We start from the raw sequence: 13,023 nt of genomic DNA, 5'->3' as shown, positions 1-13,023 counted from the left end.
ATCTGTTGGAGGGAATATTAAGAAAACAATTGATTCATTTTCATTCTCTGACAGCATAACTCCCTATAAATAACAGAAACCTATGCAGCTGCTTCAGGCTATGCATATACATTCAAAAGGCTGGAATAAAGTGGGAAAACTTATCCAACTGAAAAAAAACTGGGGCCGGCCCCGGGGCTGAGTGGTTAAGTTCACGCACTCAGCTACGACGGCCCATGGTTTCTCTGGTTCGGATCCTGGGCACGGACGTGGCACCACTCATCAGGCCATGTTGAGGCAGCGTCCCACGTACTACAACTGGAAGGATCCACAACTAAAATATACAACTATATACTAGAGGGATTTGGGGAGAAAAAGCAGAAAGAGAAAAAAAAAGAAGATTGGCAACAGTTGTTAGCTCAGGTACCAATCCTTAAAAAATAAATTAAATAAAAAATAAAATAAAAACACAAAAAGAAGAGTGGCAACAGTTGTTAGCTCAGGTGCCAATCTTTAAAAAAAAAGAAAAAGAAAAAAAACTAAAAGAAAACTCTGTCTAGTTTTAGTATCTTTGAGATTGATGGTTGACGTCCAAAAACATCGTCAGCATGAAACAAGGTCAAGACATTCAGTCATTTCACAACTTGAAAATCTAGAATGGCCTTTATAATTTTCACATTTTTATTTCATATATTTTATTTTTATCACCAAAGTTTAAATGAAGAGTTTTTCACCATTTTAATACATGACAGAAGATAAGCTGGGTTGAAGAGTAAACCTATACTTTATTAATGTATTAAACTAGTTTTTCAATTATTTTTCCACAAGCTGAAGGCCGTTAATACCCACCAATTTGTATTTGTGGTTTCTGAACCCTCGCACTTTTTCTTCACTCCTTATCATTTTGAGGCGTTGAAATCTCATTTGACGTCCCAGTCCTGCCTCCACCGCAGCTCTGCCATCAGTTTTTCCTCTCTGCAAATGTGAAGGTAAGAGCTCTTTCCCAGATAAATTATATGAAGAAAATTGGAGTTTCCTTGCTAAGAGTGTTAAAAGTATAAATGCAAAGTGATCCAGCATGTTTGTTTATTAACAACTATGTAAAGAGGACTAATTGTAAAAATCTGAATGCTTCCACTAATTGAGATCCTACTATACTAATACATTTTGTTCTGAGAACCTACTGCACGCTTTACTCATATGCTTTACAAACATTGTGTAATTGAAACTTCATCAATGCCTTGCAAGACTGATTATTGTGATCACAGTTTTACAGGTGAAAAAAAGGAGGCTTATAGAGGTTAAGTAATTTGCTCAAGATATATAAGCATCTTGAGCCAGTTCCAGAGAATGTTTACAGCACCATCCAAAGGAAGGGTCTAATGAAATGTAAGACAGGGCTCCTGCCTTCCAGGATTTGCCATTATCTAGATAATGTCACGAATAGCATCCCTTCAGTTAAGTTAGGTCACCTTATGGACTTTTTCTTTTCTTCTAGATAGTCTTTGTATCATCATTATCCTCATAATTTATCTCAATACCGGCTGATTAGAACTGAGTAAATTGGGAATTTGCCTCTATATCCTTCTATGTTACAATCCTATGTACACATTCTCATGTATTTTCACCACTTTCTTAATAGGGGCATCTAGCTGAAGAACTTCTTATCTTTTTATACCTTGAGTTCTACTTGCATATGTATTACTTATTGTTTTTTAGGCTTCCATTTCTCCTCCCTGTAAGTTCTGGTGCTTGCTAAATGCCATTTTACTAACTTGGGGAGGGCATTTAAATTAAAAATCATTTTCCTCCAAAATCCTGGCTATATCTTTTTCTGGAAATATACCTATTTTCTATTTAAATAGTCATGACTGGAATAATGAATATAAAGCATAACCAGCATCATTATTAAAACTTGGTTTGTGTCCATAGAGAGGGTCGAGAAGCCCACATCTAGTGACAAGGTGCCAGATAGTGGTTGTGCTGTTTAATTAGGAATCAGAAGAGAAAAGAGGCTACAGTTGGACAGGTAGTTGTCCCAGCAAGAGCTACAATAAGGCTCAAGCTCCATCTTTGCAGAAAGAGGCACTTTGCCCTTTCTGACTTTGGTCTCCAGCAACAAATCGTTGGGGAGCCCAATGGAGGCATTCCTCTCCTTATTACTGTTTGCCTACATTATAATGTGCCCCCCTAATATACCACAATATAATTATCTCAGATTCAACAGTAAAATACACACCTAAACTTCTGAAACAACGTGAAATATTTAGTCCTTGTAATCAGCCAAGTAAATCATGAAACATAAATCATGACTCCCCGTTCTTGCTTCAGTGTAAAAATCAATCCACTGCATTGATGAAAACTGCAAACAAAACTAACCTGAGAGTGCCATCTGGTGGAGAGATCTACTACGACCACAATAGGCTATTAACTTCCCACAGGCTTTTCTTAAAATAAAACAACAGAAATAAATTGGGGAAAGCCTGCTATCCAGCAAAGAAAAGTCCTAGCTAATACCTGGCAATTAAGAAAAGAAGGTGAAACCTAGAGACAGAGATAAAGGTTTTGCCTCCTTTCGCCCCTCCAAGGAAAACCTACTACTCAAGTTAAAGGCAGAGAAGGAGAGAGCGAAGGAGGCCTGTTGTGTGTTTCAAAAGAGTTGATCAGACTGCCTGATACAGGGTGAGGACCAGCACACAGTGCTCAGATTCCAGGGAGGGAGAGCTCTCACTGGGGTAACTACTGTGAGACAGAAGACAGGACAAAGAAAATAACCAGAAGTTGAAAAAAGAAATGCAGCTTTCCCTCAAAGGATTTGATAGAGGTATAGATGTGACGTAGTAAAAGTGAATTGTAATAATGGGTGCTATGGAATGTGTAAGAGAAAGGAGTGCCTGATGGGTGTTTGGAAGTGAGATGATTGCCCTGGGGGAGGGGCCATGCGACAAAGATGTTTCAAATTATATTTATACACAAAACACCTTGCATGAGGGCGGAGTTTGGTAAATCCCTGGTGTATAGCTATAACTTGGGGCTTTATTTGCATAAGTGCCTCTATTTCCTAAATAAAGTTGAGTGCACTGAAAAAGAAGTGTGAGGCTTTTGCCAAACACTATAGTTCCCTAAACTTGATCCAGTGGGGTAGAAAAAGGGGCTGTCTCCTGCCACTCTATAAATGGACGCCATAAAGAAATAGAGCTCAAATTTTTGTACTTCTGAATTTCACCATAGGGTACTTATTAGAAATGTGGGATTCCAGGCCCCATCTGCTATGATCTTGGGTTTGATGATGGGTGGAACCCTGGGATTTGCATTATAAAATCACCCCACAATCTGATGCAGGTGGTGTGGGACCATAATTTGAGAACCGCTTCCTGCTGAGCCAAGGACAAGTGAGCTGAGGCTTACTGCCTCAAAGTAAGCAGAAGTGATGCTGAGGGACAATGAAGTCTAGTTTGTGCTGCTGTTGTTCCCAGGCAAGTCTAAAGGACCTTAAGATTATAAGAAGACCGACTCATCCCGGTTTGCTGGGGATTTTCTCAGTTTTAGCACTGAAATTCTTGCATCCCAGGAGACCCCTCCGTTCCAAACAAATTGGGACATCTGCTCACCCCACTGAAGAAACTTTTTTTTTCTTTTGGTGAGGAAGATTCACCCTGACGTAACATCTATGCCAATCCTCCTCTACTTTGTATGTGGGATACCTCCACAGCATGGCTGACAAGTTGATCAGGTCCACGCCCAGGATCAGAACATTTGAACCTGTGCCACCAGAGCAGAGTGCACAGAACTTTAACCACTTGTCCATGGGGCTGGCCCCAGAAACTTCTTAAAAGTGTTGCGCACTGTTGTAGCTACTAGAAGCAAGCTTGCCAAAGAACAAGAGGGCCTCTTGAGGTGATCTGGAGTGAGACCATAGCTGCTGGGGAGCCCCTCTTAGGAATTACACCAAGAGGAGGAGTGAAGGCCTCAAGTGGAGCGGCTACCCAAGTCAACAGCAGGGAAGAAGTGGTATTCAAAAGTGCTCATTGATTGGAGTCATCACAGGGGCACTAGACCATCTGTCCTGCTAGAAGCAACTTTCTTTTTTAAGCTTTAACATTCCTTTATTTCCCAAATCAGTAAATCAACTGACAATAAAAGGTAGAGGGGAGAGGGAAATGAATTTGGCATAACTTGATGTAAGGAGAGCCACATTGATCTGAGTAAGACCAAATTTAGTGTGACATCTTCTAAAGTCACCAATTCCATCAACATGTCATTCCTTTACACTCCATGGGCAGTATAACTCTTCATCCCAGTTTTTCAGTATAACTCTTCCCAAATTAAAGAAAATAAAAATATCCCATTAGGAAAACTGGTAAGTATTGAGACCCAAAAGCTCAAGCCAGTTCCACACACCTTAAATTTTTGACCCAGCCCTAAAATTGTCAGTAAAACAATGAGATAAAAGAAGACAGCCCTACATGGGGACAGAGGTGGTTGACTTTTTACAAACAAAAAAAATATGGTTACAGATTTTGTAAAATCTGCTGTATATCTATTTGAAGATACATGTGTTTGATATCAAAGACCCCAATTTAATTGAAGGAAGTCAGGTCTACTTTCTAGAATTAGAAACCAAGAAATTGCCTAACTGGATCTCCTTTCAGAAGATCAAAGTTTTCTTAAGATCTGTCCAAGGATAAGATACTTCTTTTTTGTAGCAATGGAGATTGAATGAGCTTGAATGGGTGTGGCAGAAACAACCAGTTCTCACCTAAATCCATGATCATCTCTTTTTTCTTGACACAGAGCCACACTGTGTCTCCCTTGAACTTAAGTGTGGCCGTGTGACTGAGTTTTAGCCAGTACTATCAAAATTGATCCATGAAACTTTCCCACACATTCTCCTCAACATACGTTTCCCTTCACACCAACAGTGATGGTGGCTCACAGGATACTCTTGGAAACATTTGGTGAAGATGATAGAACCTCCATCCACCTGGGAGCCTGAATGACTGCTGCAGAGGACCACCCTGTCCAAGTGTTCACTCGACGGGTAATCTATGTAAGAAAATTTTTAAAAATCTATTGTACAAGCCATTATATGCTTTGGGGAATATTATTAGCAAAGTTAACCTACTTTCACTAATTTCATCAAAACCCTAGTCCAGGCTGCACTATAGAGCCACTGCTTTTAGTAAAAGAAGATATCCAGGGATGAGCGTGCACGGGGGCAGGTGCACCCTCTGCCTTGGGCTCATGTCATTTCACTGCAAAAGTAGTTCCCCTGAGGCAGTCCATTTCCCAGCAGAGAGGGTTCTCAAGTGTGAAGAAATATTGCAGCAGGCAAGCAAGATTTCTCTTTAATCCGTTTTTACTAAAGGTAATAAACATTATGGTCTCATAGTAGAAAAAAAAATTCAATTACAGGTGAAAAGGAACACATCATGCTGCTACTTAACATTTATTTCCCCAAATTGGAATTCTGATTAAACATAAGTTTTAAGTTATAGGTCATTTGAGAAGCTTCTGAATGTCATCTCCATATTTAAAAAAGTACATATGTCTCCTAAGGATCTATAAATTGGAGAGTGGGTCAAATGTGCCAGCAGCTTAGGAAAAGGAAACCCCTTAAGTGAGGGAAGTGTTGCTAATAAGTGGAAAGGTTATGTTTTATTGAGTATACACATTCATGGTCACAGTTTTAAATTTCATTCAAGCAGCGTTGCCAAGATTAAAGTTTATAATTAAATCCCCATTTTACAAAGATGTCAGTTAGTTTATTCAGTGGTTTCATGATTTAATTAATGACTAAGACAACTTATTTTAAGCATGAGTAGTTTTAATAGCAAAGTATAGTTTAGATTACTAACTTGCTGTTCCAGAGGGACTGCTCCCTTGTGAAAGGGCAATTCACTGTAAGGCTTTCTCATGTTCAAATCTGTTCTCTCTTTATGTGGAGTATTTTATGACTCAGGCATGTGGTTTCCACACAACTATCTTAATAGCAGCTTCTTCTCGACTTGCCCTGCACCGAAACACATACATTTTCTGTCTTATGGACTTAGTTCTGTATTTGTGGTGAGACTGTTAGGAGAGGCAAAACTCCTACACATGTATCTACAAGGGTGTACTTTATCTAATGGACACAGTCACTACCACTTGCCCAAATTTCACAAAAAAACACCTAAACTAATAAGAATTATGTAATGAACGTGGGAAAAAAGGAGGAAGATCCCAAAACCACTCAAAAAGCTTTATTACACTAAGCTCTGGTCTCTGTGACTCATCAAAAAGACCTCATTGGGTGGAGGAAAAGTGAGAGCACTTGTCACGTGCAGATGACTGCCTTTTCCTACTGCCAAGGGAAGCAAATGGAAGGAAGGGGATGGGCCTGATTAATAAAAATTTAGGGCAGCAGAGGTAGAGGAGGTCAGAGAGTTATCCAAAAAACTGTTATGATCTAGTATTTGGGCAAAACTGAACACTTAAAGAGGATCATAACATTCCTTAACAGAGCTTCTATTGGGTATACAAAGACTTCACGATAAGAACTCTTAAAAACAGACATCTCATCGAGAGTGAACCCTAATGTCCTAACGTAAACTATGGACTGTGGGTGATTATAATGTGTCAATGTAGGTTCTGAGGGAGGCTATGCATGTTGCGGTGGGCAGGAGGTAAATATGGAAATCTGTGCATCTTCTTAATGTTGCTGTGAACCTAAAACTGCTCTAAACAAAGTCTTTAATAAAAATAAACAAGTAACAGACATCTGCTACACCTATAATTGGTAGTAGGGTACAATAGAGAGAGAGAGGAAGAAAGATCATGCACCTGTGACAGCTCTACAGCTTGCACTGGGCTACACACTTAGAGGATATTCAAGTATGAGCCTAATTTTCAAGAAGCTTCCACCAAACCAGGAAATAAGTCTCATGCAATGAGACAATAAAATCATGCTGGAAAGTAGTAGGTGATTAAATATGAAAACAAAACCACATAGCAGTGGGGAAAGAGGACTGTCTTGCGATATGAAATTTGGAAAAGTAAATTCTGACATCAGCTCTGCAATAGCTAGTTAGCTGACACTGCCGAGTTCACCTGAATTCTTTAGGCCTCACCAAAAGATTTTAACCACACGATCTCTAAACGTTCTTCCACCTCTAAATTCCAGGACTTTAATTTTAAAGATTATCAGACTAGGATGAGAACAAATGTGTTCTCAGAGGATATTTAGAGAAAATGGAACTTGAAATGTGCTTTAAAGCAAAAGTAGGTTCCAAAAGGTGTCCAAGAAGGACCAGGAAGGCATCCAAACTTGGAAATAGTAACACAAAGTAAAGATTAAATATGGTGAGTGGCCTGGCGTGTCCATTGAACTGTGAGAACTCATCTGAGTGGAGTAGAAGGTTCAGTTCAGAGGCGGCAGCCAGATGAGATGAGCTCATGAGGTATTTTGAAAATCAGGTTGAGAATTTTGACAAGCATTTTTAAAAGACAATAGGAGAGACACAATTAGAGGATGTCAGAGAAAGAATGGATGTTGAAGAAGTAGGTGGGAATGAAATGGAACAAAATTTTACAGGGAATCAAAATGATGCCTTAATGAACCAGGGTAGTGGCCAAAAGGAGTAGCTGGTCAAATAGTTTGTTTTGAATAAAAATATAATTATGTCAAATCAGGTAGAGATGTACTGGTTCAAGCTGCTCCTGAGGCAAAAAGAAAGCAAGAAATTTAAGCTGTTCTGTGCTTATTTTGTAAACAAAGAGTCGACTCTTGTAATCAGTTGCACTTCTGTTCCCCATATCCTGTGCCCATATACAAAAGCAGGCCTGCAACAACCATAATTATTTGCATTTTCTGAATGTTTGCAATTAATGTTCATTTTTCTAACAAAAAAAATAAAAGCAGCTATAAAAAGTGATTAACATAGGCACCAATTAAAATGTTGAAGTACGTGAGGCTGTTGGTAGCCATATCATTACGGGGGAAATGTTTTGCCCTGTAATTAACAGTCAGTTTTTAAATCTTCAAGTTGCGGATAGCTTCAAGTATGAAAGGATCACATTGTACAAACCGGGGAAAGGAAAAGGGGAAGGTTCTCGCCATTATGCCACAGATATTGATAAAGTTTGGACCACTTAGCGACAGTTCAGTGAAAAAGTCATGTTGATGTATATAGCTTGTGGAAGCAAAAAGAAACAAGCAATAGAGGAGATAAAATTAATCTTACGCAGAGGAGCTGAGAAAATTTAAGAATTTAGCACTCCCTCTACGTGAAAAATTGCTAAGCTAAAATTGGTTGGTGTCAGTTGCCTTCTGTAGACAGGAAGCAACAAGGTACTGAAGTTGTTGCATGTTGTTTAGTTAAATACAGGGAAGGGTTCATTTGCTCTATGGATTGTTTCCGAATACAGGAAAGAAATAGAAAACACGGGAAAGTTATGCAATGAGTTTTCATAGTCATGTTTAGAGACAGCAAAGTAAGTCATCTCTGAGATGTGTACCTGTCAAATGGAATAACAGTGTCAGAGATTTGGGTGAGAAATCAATCAGGAGCCTGTCTAAAAAAGAGTGACAGAGGGCCAGCCCCATGCACTCTGCCTCAGCGACCCCTGGTTTCGCCAGTTCGGATACTGGTCACAGACCTGGCACAGCTCATCAGGCGTCCCGCATAGCACAACCAGAGGCACTCACAACTAGAATATATAACTATGTACTGGGGGGATTTGGGAAAGAAAAAAAAAGATTGGCAACAGTTGTTAGCTCAGGTGCGAATCTTTACAAAAAAAAAGAAGTGACAAATTGTAAAGAACTAGAAATTACTATTGAATACATTATATTCAAAATGCTTCCCTCTAAGAAATTATGATAAATAATTCATGTTGCTCTTATATACTCATTATAAAAAATCTAAATAATGCAAAAAAGAATGTTTAATTAAATTCAATAAAATTAATTAAACTATAAGAAAACCACACAGACTATCACTATCCAGAAATAACCTAATAAGAAATAACCTAGTAAATGAATTAGCTGATTATAAATACGGTTTTATTTATTTACTAGACACAAAATCTTTCAGTTTTATTGAGATATACTCAACATACGATAAGCTGCACGTGTTTAAGATGTACAATGTGATGAGTTTGATACATGAAGACACAGATGAAATTGTCACCACAACCAAGATAATGACATACTGGAAAACTTTTGGGGATACTGGATATGTTCATTATATTGATTGTGCATTTAATAGACGCTTAAAATTTTTTGTGTAAACGTTAGCTCAATTGGTCATCCTAAAAACACTCTAAGGTTGGTATTATTTTTATCCCCACTTAAAAATAAGAAAACTAGGCATAAATGGGTTAAGTAAATTCCCAAGGTCATACAACCAGTAAGCGTCAATCTGAATTTAAACCTAGGTATCCTGGAATATGAATTATCCATTCAAATATAACATCCGTATGTATATACTGATACAAGTGGTAGAAAGATAGAATTTATTTTGAAGAAATTAAATCACATTAAAATTATATTTTAAATTAAAAGTAGTCTATTTTATTTTACTTGGATTTAATAAAATATAAATGGAAGTGAAAACGAAGGAATCATTGAACTTTAAATAAATTTTTCTTCACCGCTAAAGATATCATTTCTACAAGATCCTTTAAGTTTAAAAAAATAAATTCTTATAAACAGTAACAGAATAAAGGGAAATTGTGTCTCTACATTGGTTTATTTAACATCCCTTAAGAGCTTAAGACTAAGATATTATTTAACTTTAATGGAAAGACCATGTAAGATATTGGTTGGGCATACTGTTCCCCGCTGGGAAGGTTTTTCTCTGGAAGTGAGTTTGTGAGATTAAGAGAGAGAGACAGAGAGAGAGAGAGAATGTGACATGATACATAGGGAGAGGTTCTTAAGTGTAAGTCAGTGGTTGAAACCAGGAACAATTTTGCCCCCCAGGGAACATTTAGCAGTGTCTGGAGACACTTGTGGTTATCATAACTTGGGGAGAGGGATGGCCACTAGTGGGCAGAAGGCAGGGATGCTGCCAAACATCCTACAGGGCACAGGACCGCCTCCTTCCAATAACAAAGAATTATTTGGCCCCCAAAGCTGAGTATGTCCTGAGGGAGGAGAAGTCATGAGTGAGTCAAAGCCATGGACAAAACAAGAGAGCGGACACTTAGGTTGTAGAAGCAGTAACAGTAAAAGCCAAAACAGAGGGTTGCTTAGCGTGTTGCCCACAGTGGCAGAGATCTTGTAGGGAACCATGGAAAGCTACTTTTGAGAAGAAAACAGGGATTGACACAGTAGAATCAAGTCTCCAAAACTATGCTGGACCTCGATTCACTTTTGAGTTTCTCCCCAAGGCCTGCCAAGACATGCTTCTTGCTCCGCTTCCAGTTGAACCTGAGAAATAAACTCTTCTCACCTGCTATACGCTAAGCTTGCCTTTTATTTTTTTGAAAACTGCAAGAGCCTAAAAGAATCCCCAAGTTTGATCATTTATATATTATAGTCCTGTAATCTTCAGTATTTAATATACATATAACTTCTAATAAAATATTTCACCCAAATCATTCATTCATTTCACCAAAATGTATTTAAGTTGTTTTCCACATATATTGTTGTTCTCCTATACAACCTGTTCTCTCATGGTAAAATTATAGTACTGGCACTGTCTGCTCCTTAACCAGGATCTTCAATAACGATTGAGTTAAAATAATTAAGATTATTTAGTATTAAGATAAAGAATGTTTATCATCTTTCCTACTATTATTTTAATATTAAAGAACGAAACAAAAAAAGTCATATAAGAAAACTCTTCACACTTCAAAAAAAATTATTACTTTCTGGATATAAAATATAATATAGTATAGTGTTTAACATAAGATTACAACAAAAATCTATACTTTTAATATTGTATCATTTTTATAATATTTTTGAAAGCCTACTATAAAATTTTACGATTTTGGTAGATTAAATGCTTAAACATTCTCAGTTTGCCCTTTAGAGAGGTCTGCCTAATTCTTTCATATTTGTTTATGATCAACAACTATGATATAGTTATTTCAAATCCATCTGAAATTATAATTTGGCATGACATTATTACAAATTGCATTTCATTAATAAATATAACAAAGCCCGGTATGGGATGGAGTCTCAATTATAATCTGCCACTTATTAAATGCATGAACATGATAAAATTTTATAATCTCTATAAATCTCAAGATTTATCTTCCATAAAATAGGAATCCCAGGGCCTATGTCATAGTTGTTAAGATAAAGTGAGGTAACACAAGCAAAATATTGAGCACAGTTATTGACAAATGTTAAGTGCTCATAAATGTCATCAATTATTATTGTTGTTGGTACTTGTGTTATCATGACATGAGCAAAATAATTTTTATTTAGTCTAAAGTTCGTTCAATGCAATGACAATAGCCATAAAACTGTTTATTTGGGACTACAACTAATTTATTGTAATTTTCTAAATCTATAGCTTATTTTAAATTTGATTCGTCATGTAAACTGGGTAAAAACTTTCCAAATTTAAAATATGTGACCTGGTTTTAAATATCATTCCATTTACCTGGTGGAAGCTTGGGAAATGGAAGACCAAGCAAGACTCGATTCTGACAACCTTTCTGTTTAGTCTGACAGCAGAGAAGAATTCGAAGCACGAAAGTGCAATTCTTCATGATGGTGGAGTCCAATTCCATTTCCATATGACAGATAAAGGTGAAAAAGCAGTTGTCTCTAAAATTAACTTTTTCACAGTAAAGTGTTTATGAAGGTAATTTCTCCAAACACTGTGACAAATGAATAAGTCACTGCCACTGATTACTACACTGCAGACAGAGAATAAGCACAAATTGCTGCTAAGAGAAGACTTAAAAAACATTGAAGTTAATTGTCATAGCAATGCCAACCCATGGGCTGAGCTGGACTTCCAATTTTAGAGAATAAATAAAAGTCTGAGTAATACTAGGATGTCAGCAGGGACCATAGATATAGCTCTAAATATATCCAAAAGAAATGTGGGGGACGGAGAGTTGAAGAGAGGCCTACGTTAGTTTAGGCCTAATTTGAGAGTTAAAGAATGAAGTTATTAGAGAAGCTTTTTCATTTCTTTGTGGCTTCATTCTTTTGGGGTCCGTTTTTGTGACCTATAGAACCACAAAGAGAATTAAATACATTTTTCTATGATTTTAACCAGAGGATTGTGGCTTATTCAGATTATTTGGCAAGTCAGAAAGAAAGAAAGGAATTCTAGCTATTATGTTTTTGGACTACTATTCCAGTATGTTACAGATGAGTGATTTTTTTTTTGTTACAAGAACTCAGTTTCTTCTCAGTGGAAGAAAATTGTTCAGTGTATTCAAAGTAATTGTCAGGCAATTATGTAATTTAAAATCTTTTAGAAAGTGCTTTCCTGAACAATTTAACAATTTAGGAGTAAACCTGATTTTCAAACTCCAGATTAAATTGTTAAAGTTCTAAAGGATTTTAGTCGACCTAGAAAGATAGTATAATTTCTCTTTATTTGCAGTAGAGGTCTTTTAAGAATGGTAGATTTTGTACACTGATCCCGCTATGTTCTGTAGGATTAACTTGACATGTCAAGTTGGGGCCAAACCCAGCTACCCAGGGCCCCTGTGTATTTCTGTGCTTAAAGACCTAACCTTGTAAGCATATGTGCTATGTGTGTGATTTTGGCTATCCAGAAGGAAAGAAAGAATAGTATTTTGAGTATTTCAAAGAGAGGAAAAATGATTTTAATTTGTGTTTATATCTAGTATTTGTTTTTAATTTATAGCCTATTCAATATTTAATCATTCAAGTACTTTTTTGTTTTTGCTGAGGAAGATTCATTCATTCCTGTGCTAACATCTGTTGCCAATCTTCTTCTTTTCCTGCCTGAGGAAGATTATCCCTGAGCTAACATCCATCCAAATCTTCCTCTACTTTGTATGTAGGTCGCCGCTACAGTATGGCTGATGAGTGGCATAGGTCTGCACCCAGGATCCGAACACACT

General features: G+C 37.2%; 1 long non-coding RNA gene across 1 annotated transcript in view; it reads left to right on the top strand.

Moving 5' to 3' along the window:
• The first annotated feature begins 612 nt into the window (after positions 1-612).
• The window catches only part of LOC138921241 (uncharacterized), a 32,720-nt gene continuing 20,309 nt past the window's right edge, over positions 613-13,023 (top strand). Inside the window, exons 1-2 of the long non-coding RNA XR_011433660.1 lie at positions 613-968; positions 4,902-5,029. This is a non-coding gene — a long non-coding RNA (uncharacterized lncRNA). The remainder of the gene's footprint in view (positions 969-4,901; positions 5,030-13,023) is intronic.

This window comes from Equus caballus, chromosome 28 (assembly GCF_041296265.1).
Source record: "Equus caballus isolate H_3958 breed thoroughbred chromosome 28, TB-T2T, whole genome shotgun sequence".
Lineage (NCBI taxonomy): Eukaryota > Metazoa > Chordata > Mammalia > Perissodactyla > Equidae > Equus > Equus caballus.
Note: the sequence above shows the minus strand (reverse complement) of the source record. Positions and strands in the feature narration are given on the sequence as shown.